Below are 10,121 nucleotides of genomic sequence, written 5' to 3' on the forward strand. Positions count from 1 at the left end.
GAAAAAACGGGTGGACAGAAGAGGAAGCCGGGAGCTCCAACCGATAAGCAACTGACCCAATTCGAGCTAGCACCCGATAAGGGCCGAAGAACTTGAATGACAGCTTCTGATTGGTACGCTGTGCGAAGGAAGACTGGATGTAAGGTTGAATCTTAACATAGACCAAGTCATTGACCTGAAACTGCCGTTCGGAGCCATGCTCATCAGCTTGCTTCTTCATGCGCTGCTTGGCACGGTGGAGATGCTGACAAATGACATCTTGGAACGGTGGAGATGCTGACGAATGACATCTGTCATAAGAGCTCTGTCAGACAACCAGGTGCCCAAGTCAGTGGCGTATCAGGATCAGCAGAAAAGCCAAAGTGCCGTGGTGGATAGCCATATAAAACCTCAAAGGGTGATCGCCCCAGAGCTAAGTGCCAATTGGTGTTGTACCAGAGCTCGGCCTGATCCAAATGTTGACGCCACTGTCGAGGACAGGCATGAGTGAAGCACCGCAGAAATGTTTCTACGCATTGGTTAACTCGCTCCGTCTGGCCATCCGATTGAGGATGGTAAGCCGTACTCATCCTTAACTCCACGCCAGCCAATTTAAAGAGTTCCCTCCAGAAAGAGCTAGTGAAGATCTTGTCCCTGTCAGAGACTATAGCCTGTGGAAGCCCATGAAGTTTGTATACCTGGGTCATGAAAGTATGGGCTACTGAAGCAGCTGTGAAAGGATGCTTGAGGGCCAGAAAGTGAGCATACTTGGAGAAAAGATCCACCACTACTAAGATGCAATTGAATCCCCCAGAGGTTGGCAAACCTTCAATGAAGTCCATTGAAATAACTGTCCAAGCACGGTCAGGAACGGGTAATGGTTGCAGAAGACCTGGCAATTTGGACCGATCTGGTTTAGCTTGTTGACAGATGGTACAAGCCGACACAAAGGAGTGCACAGATGTTTTCATGCCATGCCATGCAAAGTTCTGTTTCAGGCGTCTATAAGTGACAGCAACTCCAGAATGCCCACCGATGGCTGTAGTGTGTACTGCTGATATCAGTTTAAGTTGAAATGCTGGATCATTGCCCACCCAAATTCGGTTCTTGTACCGTAGAAGCCCATCCCGAAGGGAGAAGTGTGGGACTGCATCAGCCTGAACTGTCAACTTGGCGATCAATTCCTGAGTTGAAGCATCCTGAGCATAAGAAGTAATGACGTCCTCAAACCACCGTGGCTGGCACACAGAAACATCAGCGGCCCCGTTCTCTGAACCCTTGCGGTACACAATCTTGTACTGTAATCCCACAAGCTTGGCGAATACCTTTTGTTGCCATGGGGTGTGGAGTCTTTGTTCAGTCAGCTATACCAGACTGCGATGGTCGGTGACAATCTGAAACTCGGCGTGCTGAAGATAGCTGCGCCACTGCTCTAAAGCCAACAGTATTGCCATGTATTCTTTTTCATACGTGGATAGTCCCAATGATCGTGGTCCCAATGCCTTACTAAGAAATGCCAATGGATGCCCTCCCTGCATAAGTACAGCACCGATGCCCGTGCCGCTAGCATCTGTCTCGACTGAAAATGGTCGATTGAAATCCGGTAAGGCGAGTACCGGGGCTGTTGTCAATGCCTGCTTCAAAGCCAGAAAAGCTTGTTCCTGAACATCAGTCCACACATAGATAGCACCTTTACGAAGGAGTTCAGTTAAGGGACGAGATATGATGCCAAAATTCTTCACGAAGCGTCTGTGGTACCCGGACAACCATAGGAAACTGCGCAACTCTTTCGCAGACTGCGGTGAAGGCCACTGGACAAGTGCCTGTATCTTAGCCGGATCAGTAGCAACTCGCGCTTCAGAGATAACATGACCGAGGTAACGAAGTTGTCGCTGAGCGAACACACATTTTGACATCTTGACTTGCCATTGATCCTTTTGCAACAACTGAAACACCAATTGAAGATGTTCCAAGTACTCCTCATATGTACGACTAAAAATGAGAATATTGTCGAAAAAGACCAGCACACACTTGCGAAGCAGTGGACGAAGTGTAGTGTTCATTGCCTTGAGAAAGGTGGCTGGAGCACCAGTAAGGCCGAAGGCCATGACTCGAAATTCATAGTGACCGGAGTGGGTTTGGAACGCGGTCTTGAACTCTTCGCCTGATTGCAGACGAATCTGATGGTACCCGGCAGTTAAATCCAGACAAGAAAACCAGGATGCATGGGTCAGCTCGTCTAACAGCTCTTCAATTACCGGGACTGGGTATTTGGCTTTGGCTGTGAGAGCATTGAGTTGACGGAAGTCGACGCAAAAACGGAAGGTGCCATCCTTCTTCTTAACCAACAGCACAAATGATGAAAATGGGCTGGAACTGTGCTGAATAATACCAGATTGCAACATCTCAGCAATTTGCCTCTCAATCTCATCTTTAATAGCAGGAGGGTAGCGATATGGATGAACCGAGAATGGACTGGCCCCTGGTAATAGTGGAATGGTATGATCACAGTCACGGGCTGGAGGATAACCAGTGGGCGGTGCAAAAAAAGACTGAAACTCTGACAATATCTCTGTAACTTCAGGTGGCAAAGACTCCTGACGGTGAACAGTGTCATCCGGCAATACAGCAGATATCTGCACCACCGAGCCAGTGGGAAGTGCAGACAAAGCACCTTGTAATAAACGCTGCTCCTGCCCATGAGAGATGAGAAGCCACTTGTGCTGCCAATCAATTTGCATTGGGCTATATGTTGCGAGCCAATCCATTCCAACGATCAACTCATTTGATGACAGAGGAAGGACTTTGGCAGATGAAATGAAGTCACAATCCTGCACCGTCCAAGTCAGTTGCTGAAAGTGGGAAGAGCAGAGCAGCTGAGAACTATCTGCAACAGTAACTCGCAGAGGTGGAGAAAAGGTGGTCATGCCATCCAGGTTAGCAGCAAAAGATGCACTGACAAAGGTATGGCTGCTGCCGGAATCAATCAAAATCCTTGCCGGATGCCCCTGAATGTAGCCCATGAATTGAATAGAGTTAACTGACAAGGTACCTCCCGAAGCAGCCAAAGATATGGCCTAGCACAACCGAGCGTCTTCTGTGCCAGGTTCGGCACATTCTTCAGTACAATCATCCTGACAATCTTCAGAGAAACATACTTCCCATAGTTCCTGCAGAGCATTCAACTGAATGGCTTCAGGGCGATGATGGTCGCGAGACCACTTTTCACCACATCTGAAACAGAGGCCGCGGGCGCGACGATAATCACGCAGGGTGGACAGCTTCGTGGTGGAGCGTTGGGCAATGGCATCGCCCCACGCACCGGAGCCTTTGCAAAGGTGAATGGCTCAGGTCGACGGAATTCCTTCTTACGGACAGGCTCCACCAGTTCCTCCTGTAACAGAGCAAGAACACAAGCAGTATCGAGGTTGTTGGGACGCTGCATATGCACCGCAGCACGAACGTCGGCACGCAGGCCATCAACAAAGCACATAGCATAGTAAAGCGGATCAGTATTGCGGCCATAAGCTACGAGCTGATCTACCAACCCGGTGTACTTATCAATATACTCCTGCACAGTGCCCGTTTGATGGATATGGAACAAATGACGAATGAGCAACTCGTGCTGATCTTTGCCAAGGCGGTTCATGACTAGCTGGCAAAAGTGTTACCAACTACCCGCGCGGACCTCCTCTTCCACTGACTGCAACCAACAAGCGGCGGCTCCTGACAGATGCATGGTGGACACATTGATCCAGCGGCGGCGCGGCATAAAATACATCTCAAAGTAATCTAAGCAGCGCCCGAGCCACAACTTGGGATTAGCACCATCGAATGGGGGAAAATTGATCTTAGGCAGATGATGATTTCCCCCATCCCCATCCTCAAAACAGCGATGATCATGAGATCCTTCAACCCCACCCGAACCCCCATGAGTGCCCGCCATGAGAGCAGAAATGGAAAAGGAGCGATGCAATTTAGGCTTGGGATCGGGATCGGGTGGAATGAACGTACCCTTGACCGGGGATCGAGTTGAGAACTCAAATCTCCGGTGGCTTGATTCCTCGTTCGGCTGAAAAAGTATGTATCCACACACCGCGATTATTGACATCGTCGTGGTCCAAAGGGAATCGCAAAAGTCTTCCACGACCAACCAATCCCGGTGATGGCGCATTGGCACCGTTCCAGTCAACTGTACCGAGTACTTGTGCAGGCAGAGCGAGGGGCGGCGTGCACTAGTGCGTGGCGGTGGCCTCACGATCACGCAGATGCTGCTGAGACGCAGCGTCTTGGTGGAGCGTAGCCCTCTCGTGGCGGACTGGCGGGTGACACTAATCACACTTACCAAAAGACTGTGACCCATCAGTCCATCCCATGATGCATATATATGGTCTCTTCGCTGTGCTTTTTTTCTTCTTCCAAATCACTGTCCTTTTCTTACTCTTATGAACTTACCTACGGCTAGCTAGATATGTTTGTAACCAGCATCTCCAATTCAATATGGGCTCGCCAATTCACCAATCAACCAAACTGAAGGCGCAAAAAAAGAAAAACCTAGCTTACCAGCAGTATGTGTAACGATCTATTCAATTGAATTCATCGCGTTAATTATATTCCGCTTTCAGTTTGTCAACTCACAGGGAAAACAAAAAAGTTGCATGTTTTCTATCTTTGGTCTGTTCTCTATTAACTCTAGTAGCAAAAGAGTTGCTTTTTTTTAATCTTTGGTCTCCTATGTGTAATCTTTGCTTATATTTTATCTTACTCACTGTATTTTAGTTGGTCCTTTAATCATTCTCTACAAATTTATTTACCGAGAAAATCCAAACTGGTAGATCCTCGATGTTAACATCAAAGTAGACACAATCAAGTACATTATGGGTGCGTTTGGATGGCGCCTCACAACGCCACGCGGACACTGCGGCCGCGCCAAAAGGGCGGCGCTGAAATTGTTAGCCACATTTTCGGCAAGTTTGGGCGGCAAAAATGAACTAGAGGGGCGTGGCATGTCGCAACTGCGGTAGCGAAGCAAACGCTGCCCAAACTGCGGCGCGGTGCGGCCGCCATCCAAATGCGCCCTAGACTTGTTAGGATCATAGCCAAAAAACAAATGGTATGAGTTGCAAGAGAGAGTGGCATCTCGTGCTATAGGCTTGTCTCCCGTAAGAACACCCACAGTGTGTCGAGGCTTAAACGTCATTACCTCTGCATATACCCCAATGTTCAGTTTCATATTTTTTTTTCTGCAGTGTTTAAGCATCGGGTAAAGTGGGCCTTCTAGCAAATAAAGAGATAAAAAAATTAGCTTAGCTAAAAAGATAAGCTGAAAAGTATTGTTCGTTAATTTGTTGTGAGAGAAAACACCGTTCCTTCACTGGAAAAGTACAGCTGAAAAGACAAGCGAACAGGGCAGAGCGTGAGCCAGCGAAATGATTCTTTTTATTGGTCAGGCCTCGATGCCTATAGAGTCAACGACGCTAGAATTTTTGGATCAAGCCTCGCTCTGCACAATGCATCGTTTTGAGGATACACTGTGGGTGCTTTAAGGCCATAATCCCATGTGCCTCTTGTATGGGCTGAATTCGACAGCGCAAATAGGCCGTACTAACCTCGAGCTAGAGGCACCTCCATTGAGGTTCTCACGGACCACCACACAACACCATTGGCATTGTGGAGCCGGAGGCCTGCACGGCTTGGGCGCAAGTAACTTGGACGTGGCCATCTCCATAGCATGTACTCTGAGTGTGTGAGCGCAAAGAGACAGCAAAAAACATCAAAATTAACAAGCTAATTACTAACAAGCATTTTGTCAAACACCTTATGTGTATACAACAAAACAGCCACATAGTATCAATTTTTCAAACATGGTGTTGTCTAAACTTCACAATAAGAAATATACTTACAAGATCAGCACACTAACACATCAATATCCATCATAACATATCAAATAATCCATGTATGGCAACATAAATACCGAATCTCAACCATACACTATGAACTTGAACAAAATAGAACCAACAACAAGCAGGATAGGAATTAATCAAGTATGGCAAGATAAATATATCAAATCAAGTGTAGACACCAAGATTTACGTGGAAACCTCTTGCGTGGAAAAACCACAAGCAGCGACGAGCAAGCAATCAACTATGAAGATGAAGATGTGAGCTAACAAGGCTTGGGAGGCTTTTAAATCCCCACAAATTTCACTCCTCTAGTGGTGTATTTGGAAGATCAAAGCCTCATCCCCCCCCTCTTTCAAACCCTAGCTATCTTCCCCTTAAAAGCAAATGAACAAGACATACAAAGGAAGGGGACCTCAGATAGCCCTGTTGGGCTAAAATGGACACTTTAGGGAAGATCCACCTAAGGATGGCAATAGGTACAGATTACCCGCGTGCCCGCGGGTAAAAATCCGGTAGGGCGAGGGTACGGGTGCTTTGTGCCCATGGGTGTGGGTGTGGGTTTGTAGTTGAACCCAATGGGCATAGAAAACTTGTCCCCGTGCCCGCTTCACCTGCTCCAACCTCGTGACATGTAGGTCCCCTCTTACTATATAAAGGAAGCAACTTAGCTTTATGATTCCCTCTGTCGTATCTATTTAAATACAAGAGAACCAATTTTATGTTGGTATAATGCTAGGTAGTTTTGGTTTCCATACTTAAATTCTTTTCTATAATCTCTGCATGTATTGTTGTTTTGTGGGTTCGCGGGTGTACCCGCGGGTATGTTGTGCTCGCGGGTGACGGGTGTGGGTGCAAACTTCTACCCTGTGGCAAGTTGCGGGCGCGGGTGCGGGTTTGGGATTCAACCCACGAGTGTGGGTCTATATGCATGTCTTCTACCTGCGGGTAATGTGCCCGTTGCCATCTATAGATCCACCAAAGTTAGAGATAGTTAAAAAAAAGTATCTAGACACCGAATCAAATGTATAAGCACCATTTTGTATAATGTACTTTGTTCAAATAAACCTTAAATGATGTCAACGAAAGCTCCAACATCACATAGGCATCCAAATCGAAGCAACTGCTGCCCCTTTGACCACCTGCCTCCCAAAGTCAGCATAACATGTTAGTATACAGTACAGAGAAAAGGCTATGCAGTCACTATACGGGGGGGGGGGGGAGTCTGCATTAATACGAATGGACAACATAGCAAGAATTTAAGTACTCATGTCTGAGACAGGCCACCTTAGAGGGGAGGCGGCGCCGGAGAGATTGAAGCCATGAACTAAGTTTGGGGATGAGTGCTAATGATCAACACAACGACACAAAGTTGATCTATGATCAAAGGAAAAAAATGAGAAAAAACGTTCTAAATGACTACGTAAAGTAGTGATCGATATATGAATTGATGGCACCCTTGCGACCTAGGTTCGAACCTCATGGGGTGTGTTTTGTTGGGTGGAGGTGCAAAAAATCCCCTCACCTGCTCCATGGTAAAGCACTGGTGTAAGGCCAGCCCAATCTCGCAAGAGCCGCGGTACCGTTGTGTATCGGTAGGAGCAAAATTAATGATATATTTTTAGGGTTCACTTTCGCCCTTCAAGAAAATTGTTGCCTACTAAGGATATTCTATTTTCTAGTAGTATATGCGTTTTCAATAAGAAGAAAATGTACACCTAAATTTAAATTGAAGAAAAGTCGAACCAAGATGGTTGAGTACTTGAATACGATTTCCAGACAATCAAAACCTAGATGGCTCAGTACACGAATACACTTTCCACACAATCATTTGGATTATATACTGTCTTAAACATTATTTGGAGAAAAAGAGACGTGTGCATTGTCACGTCTCACGTGCAAAATCTAGCAGGTTCGTTTAAACTTGGGAACAGGTAGCTCCTGGACGTTCGGCGCTAGGACGCAGCCTGTGATTCCACCCATCCCATGAACCGGTCCGCAACTGAAAAACGATGAAACCGGTCCGCAACTGAAAAACGATTCAAGTGAGGGTGTCTGTCTCCGTGTAATGGAACGGAGCGCGCACGTCACTCACAGCGGCCCGTCCCTGCCACGATGCCATCCCCCACCGTGTTCCGTCCCCCGCCGCCCCCCCGTTCACCTTCGTGCCTGCTTTGTCGTGACCCATCCCTGACGTACCCTTGATGTCGTGCACACATATGTAACATCCAGATCTACTTTGAAACATTCAGATGTAACACTTGCAACATACCAAAGAAGACAGATGAAACACTTAAAACATGCGTCTAAAACACTTGCAAAAACACCTAAAAACAATTGAAAACTATTGCAAAACATACGCAACATACAAATAAGACACTCGCAACATATGTGTGAAACATATGTGACATCATGAAACATGGGAAACATACGCTTGCAACGTACCTTTGAAACACTTGCAACATCCCAATCTACTTTTGCAACATCCAGATGAAACACTTGCAGCATACAGATAACGCATCTGAAACATATGCTTGCAACATGCGCTTTCGGTAAAATGTTACCTTGCTGCTTAGACGAATTGACGCTTGTCATTGTGGAACTCGACGCCGGCGCAGAGGTCGGTGACGACGCATGAAGCTCGCCGGTGCAGCAATGGTGCGGCCCTCCCGCGATTCCCCAGTGCTGCTCATGGCCTAGGCTCACGCCCATGGGCGGCGACACTATTGCTGCTACTCTAGCACTGCTGCTCGCTCGGCCGCAATCGTCCAGGTCGTCTGATCCCGAGGGATGGGATGCGGAGCGGTCCTCCATGGGATGCAGCGTGGTGGGGGAAAGGGCACGACATGAATGGGGACTGAGGCGTGGTTGGGGAAGGGGCCACAACGGGGCGATCGGATGAGCAGCCAAACCGTGAGGGTGCGGATTTTTTAAGAGGCCGATCATTGTAACACTAGACAAGTGTTCCTATAAACAAGTAAACGTGTCACAATAAACCAGTGTATAGTAACATGACGAATTAGAACACAAAAAAAAAAAAGAATGTGCTACTAAGAGAGCTAGTAACACTTTTTTTAACCTATAATAACAAGGTGTTACTGTATCTCTATGTTGTAGAAGTGGTTATGAACTGAGAGCCGTGTCCACACGAGACGAAGCGCGTGGCCGAGCATTCCCGTTTAAACTTGCACTGATTTCTAGCCGAGGAGGAAATCAGCCTCCTGCTTCTTTACGTACTATAATACTGAATTTATTCCTCCAATCTAATCCAAATAAATACACAATTGATGGGAAGGCTGCACAAGGACATGTGCCATGTTTACTTGGTTGATAAGCCATGGCTGAAAGTATTATTGGCTGATTTGTTGTGAGAGAAAAATATTTTTCGTTAGCATAGATGGCCAATGAGCTGGCCTGGCCCAACACGGCACGGGCCCGTGCCAACACGGCACGGGCCCATGCCGACACGGCCCGATAGCCAACGGGCCGGCACGGCACGTCGTGTCTCCCGGGCCGTGCCTCACAGGGCCACGGGCCTAGCCTTCGGCCCAGGCACGGTCCTGTGGGCCGATTTCCGTGCCGGGCCAGCCCGAGGAGCACGACCATTTTCACAGGCCGTGCTAGCTCAAGGCCCACTGAGTCGCTGGGAGTAGGTAGGGTCACCGTCGCCAGGACGCAGGGGTCGTGGAGGAGCGGCGGGGGCTCGAGGCCAGCCACCGCGTGAGGGCCTTGGGGGAGGAGGGCGTCTGCCGGCGTGCTCGAGGCCGAAGCGTGCGCCGCGGCCGCGTGGGGAGGCGAGGTGGTGGCCGCTGGATCTGTCCGTCCGCGCGCTCCTAGCCACGCGTCGCCGAGGGAGAGTGAGGGAGGGAGGGAGGTAGGGACGGGGAGGAGGCGCCGCGCCAGCGTCGAGGCAAGGGTGGGGAGCCGGATCCGCGGTGGAGAAGACCCAGCGTGGGCAGATCTAGTGGTGGCGGGATCGAGGAAGGAGGCAGCGCGAGGCCGGAGATGGTAGTGCACGCCGCCCGCCGGCGAGCTTGTCTTGGCACCAGATCTGTGTCGGGGTGGAGCTCGGGGGCCGGCGCGCTCGCTCCCGCAGTGGCATCGCTCGAGGAGAGGGAGGGGCAGGGGGCGTCCGCGTCCGCGTTCGGCCGTCGACGCTGCGAGGAGAGGAGAGGTCATGCGAGGACGCCAAGGAGAGGGAGGAGGCATCCTAGACTCCCGGTCCCGCGTCCACTCTCGCTC

The sequence above is a fragment of the Miscanthus floridulus genome, chromosome 18 (genome assembly GCF_019320115.1).
Source record: "Miscanthus floridulus cultivar M001 chromosome 18, ASM1932011v1, whole genome shotgun sequence".
NCBI classification, from domain to species: domain Eukaryota; kingdom Viridiplantae; phylum Streptophyta; class Magnoliopsida; order Poales; family Poaceae; genus Miscanthus; species Miscanthus floridulus.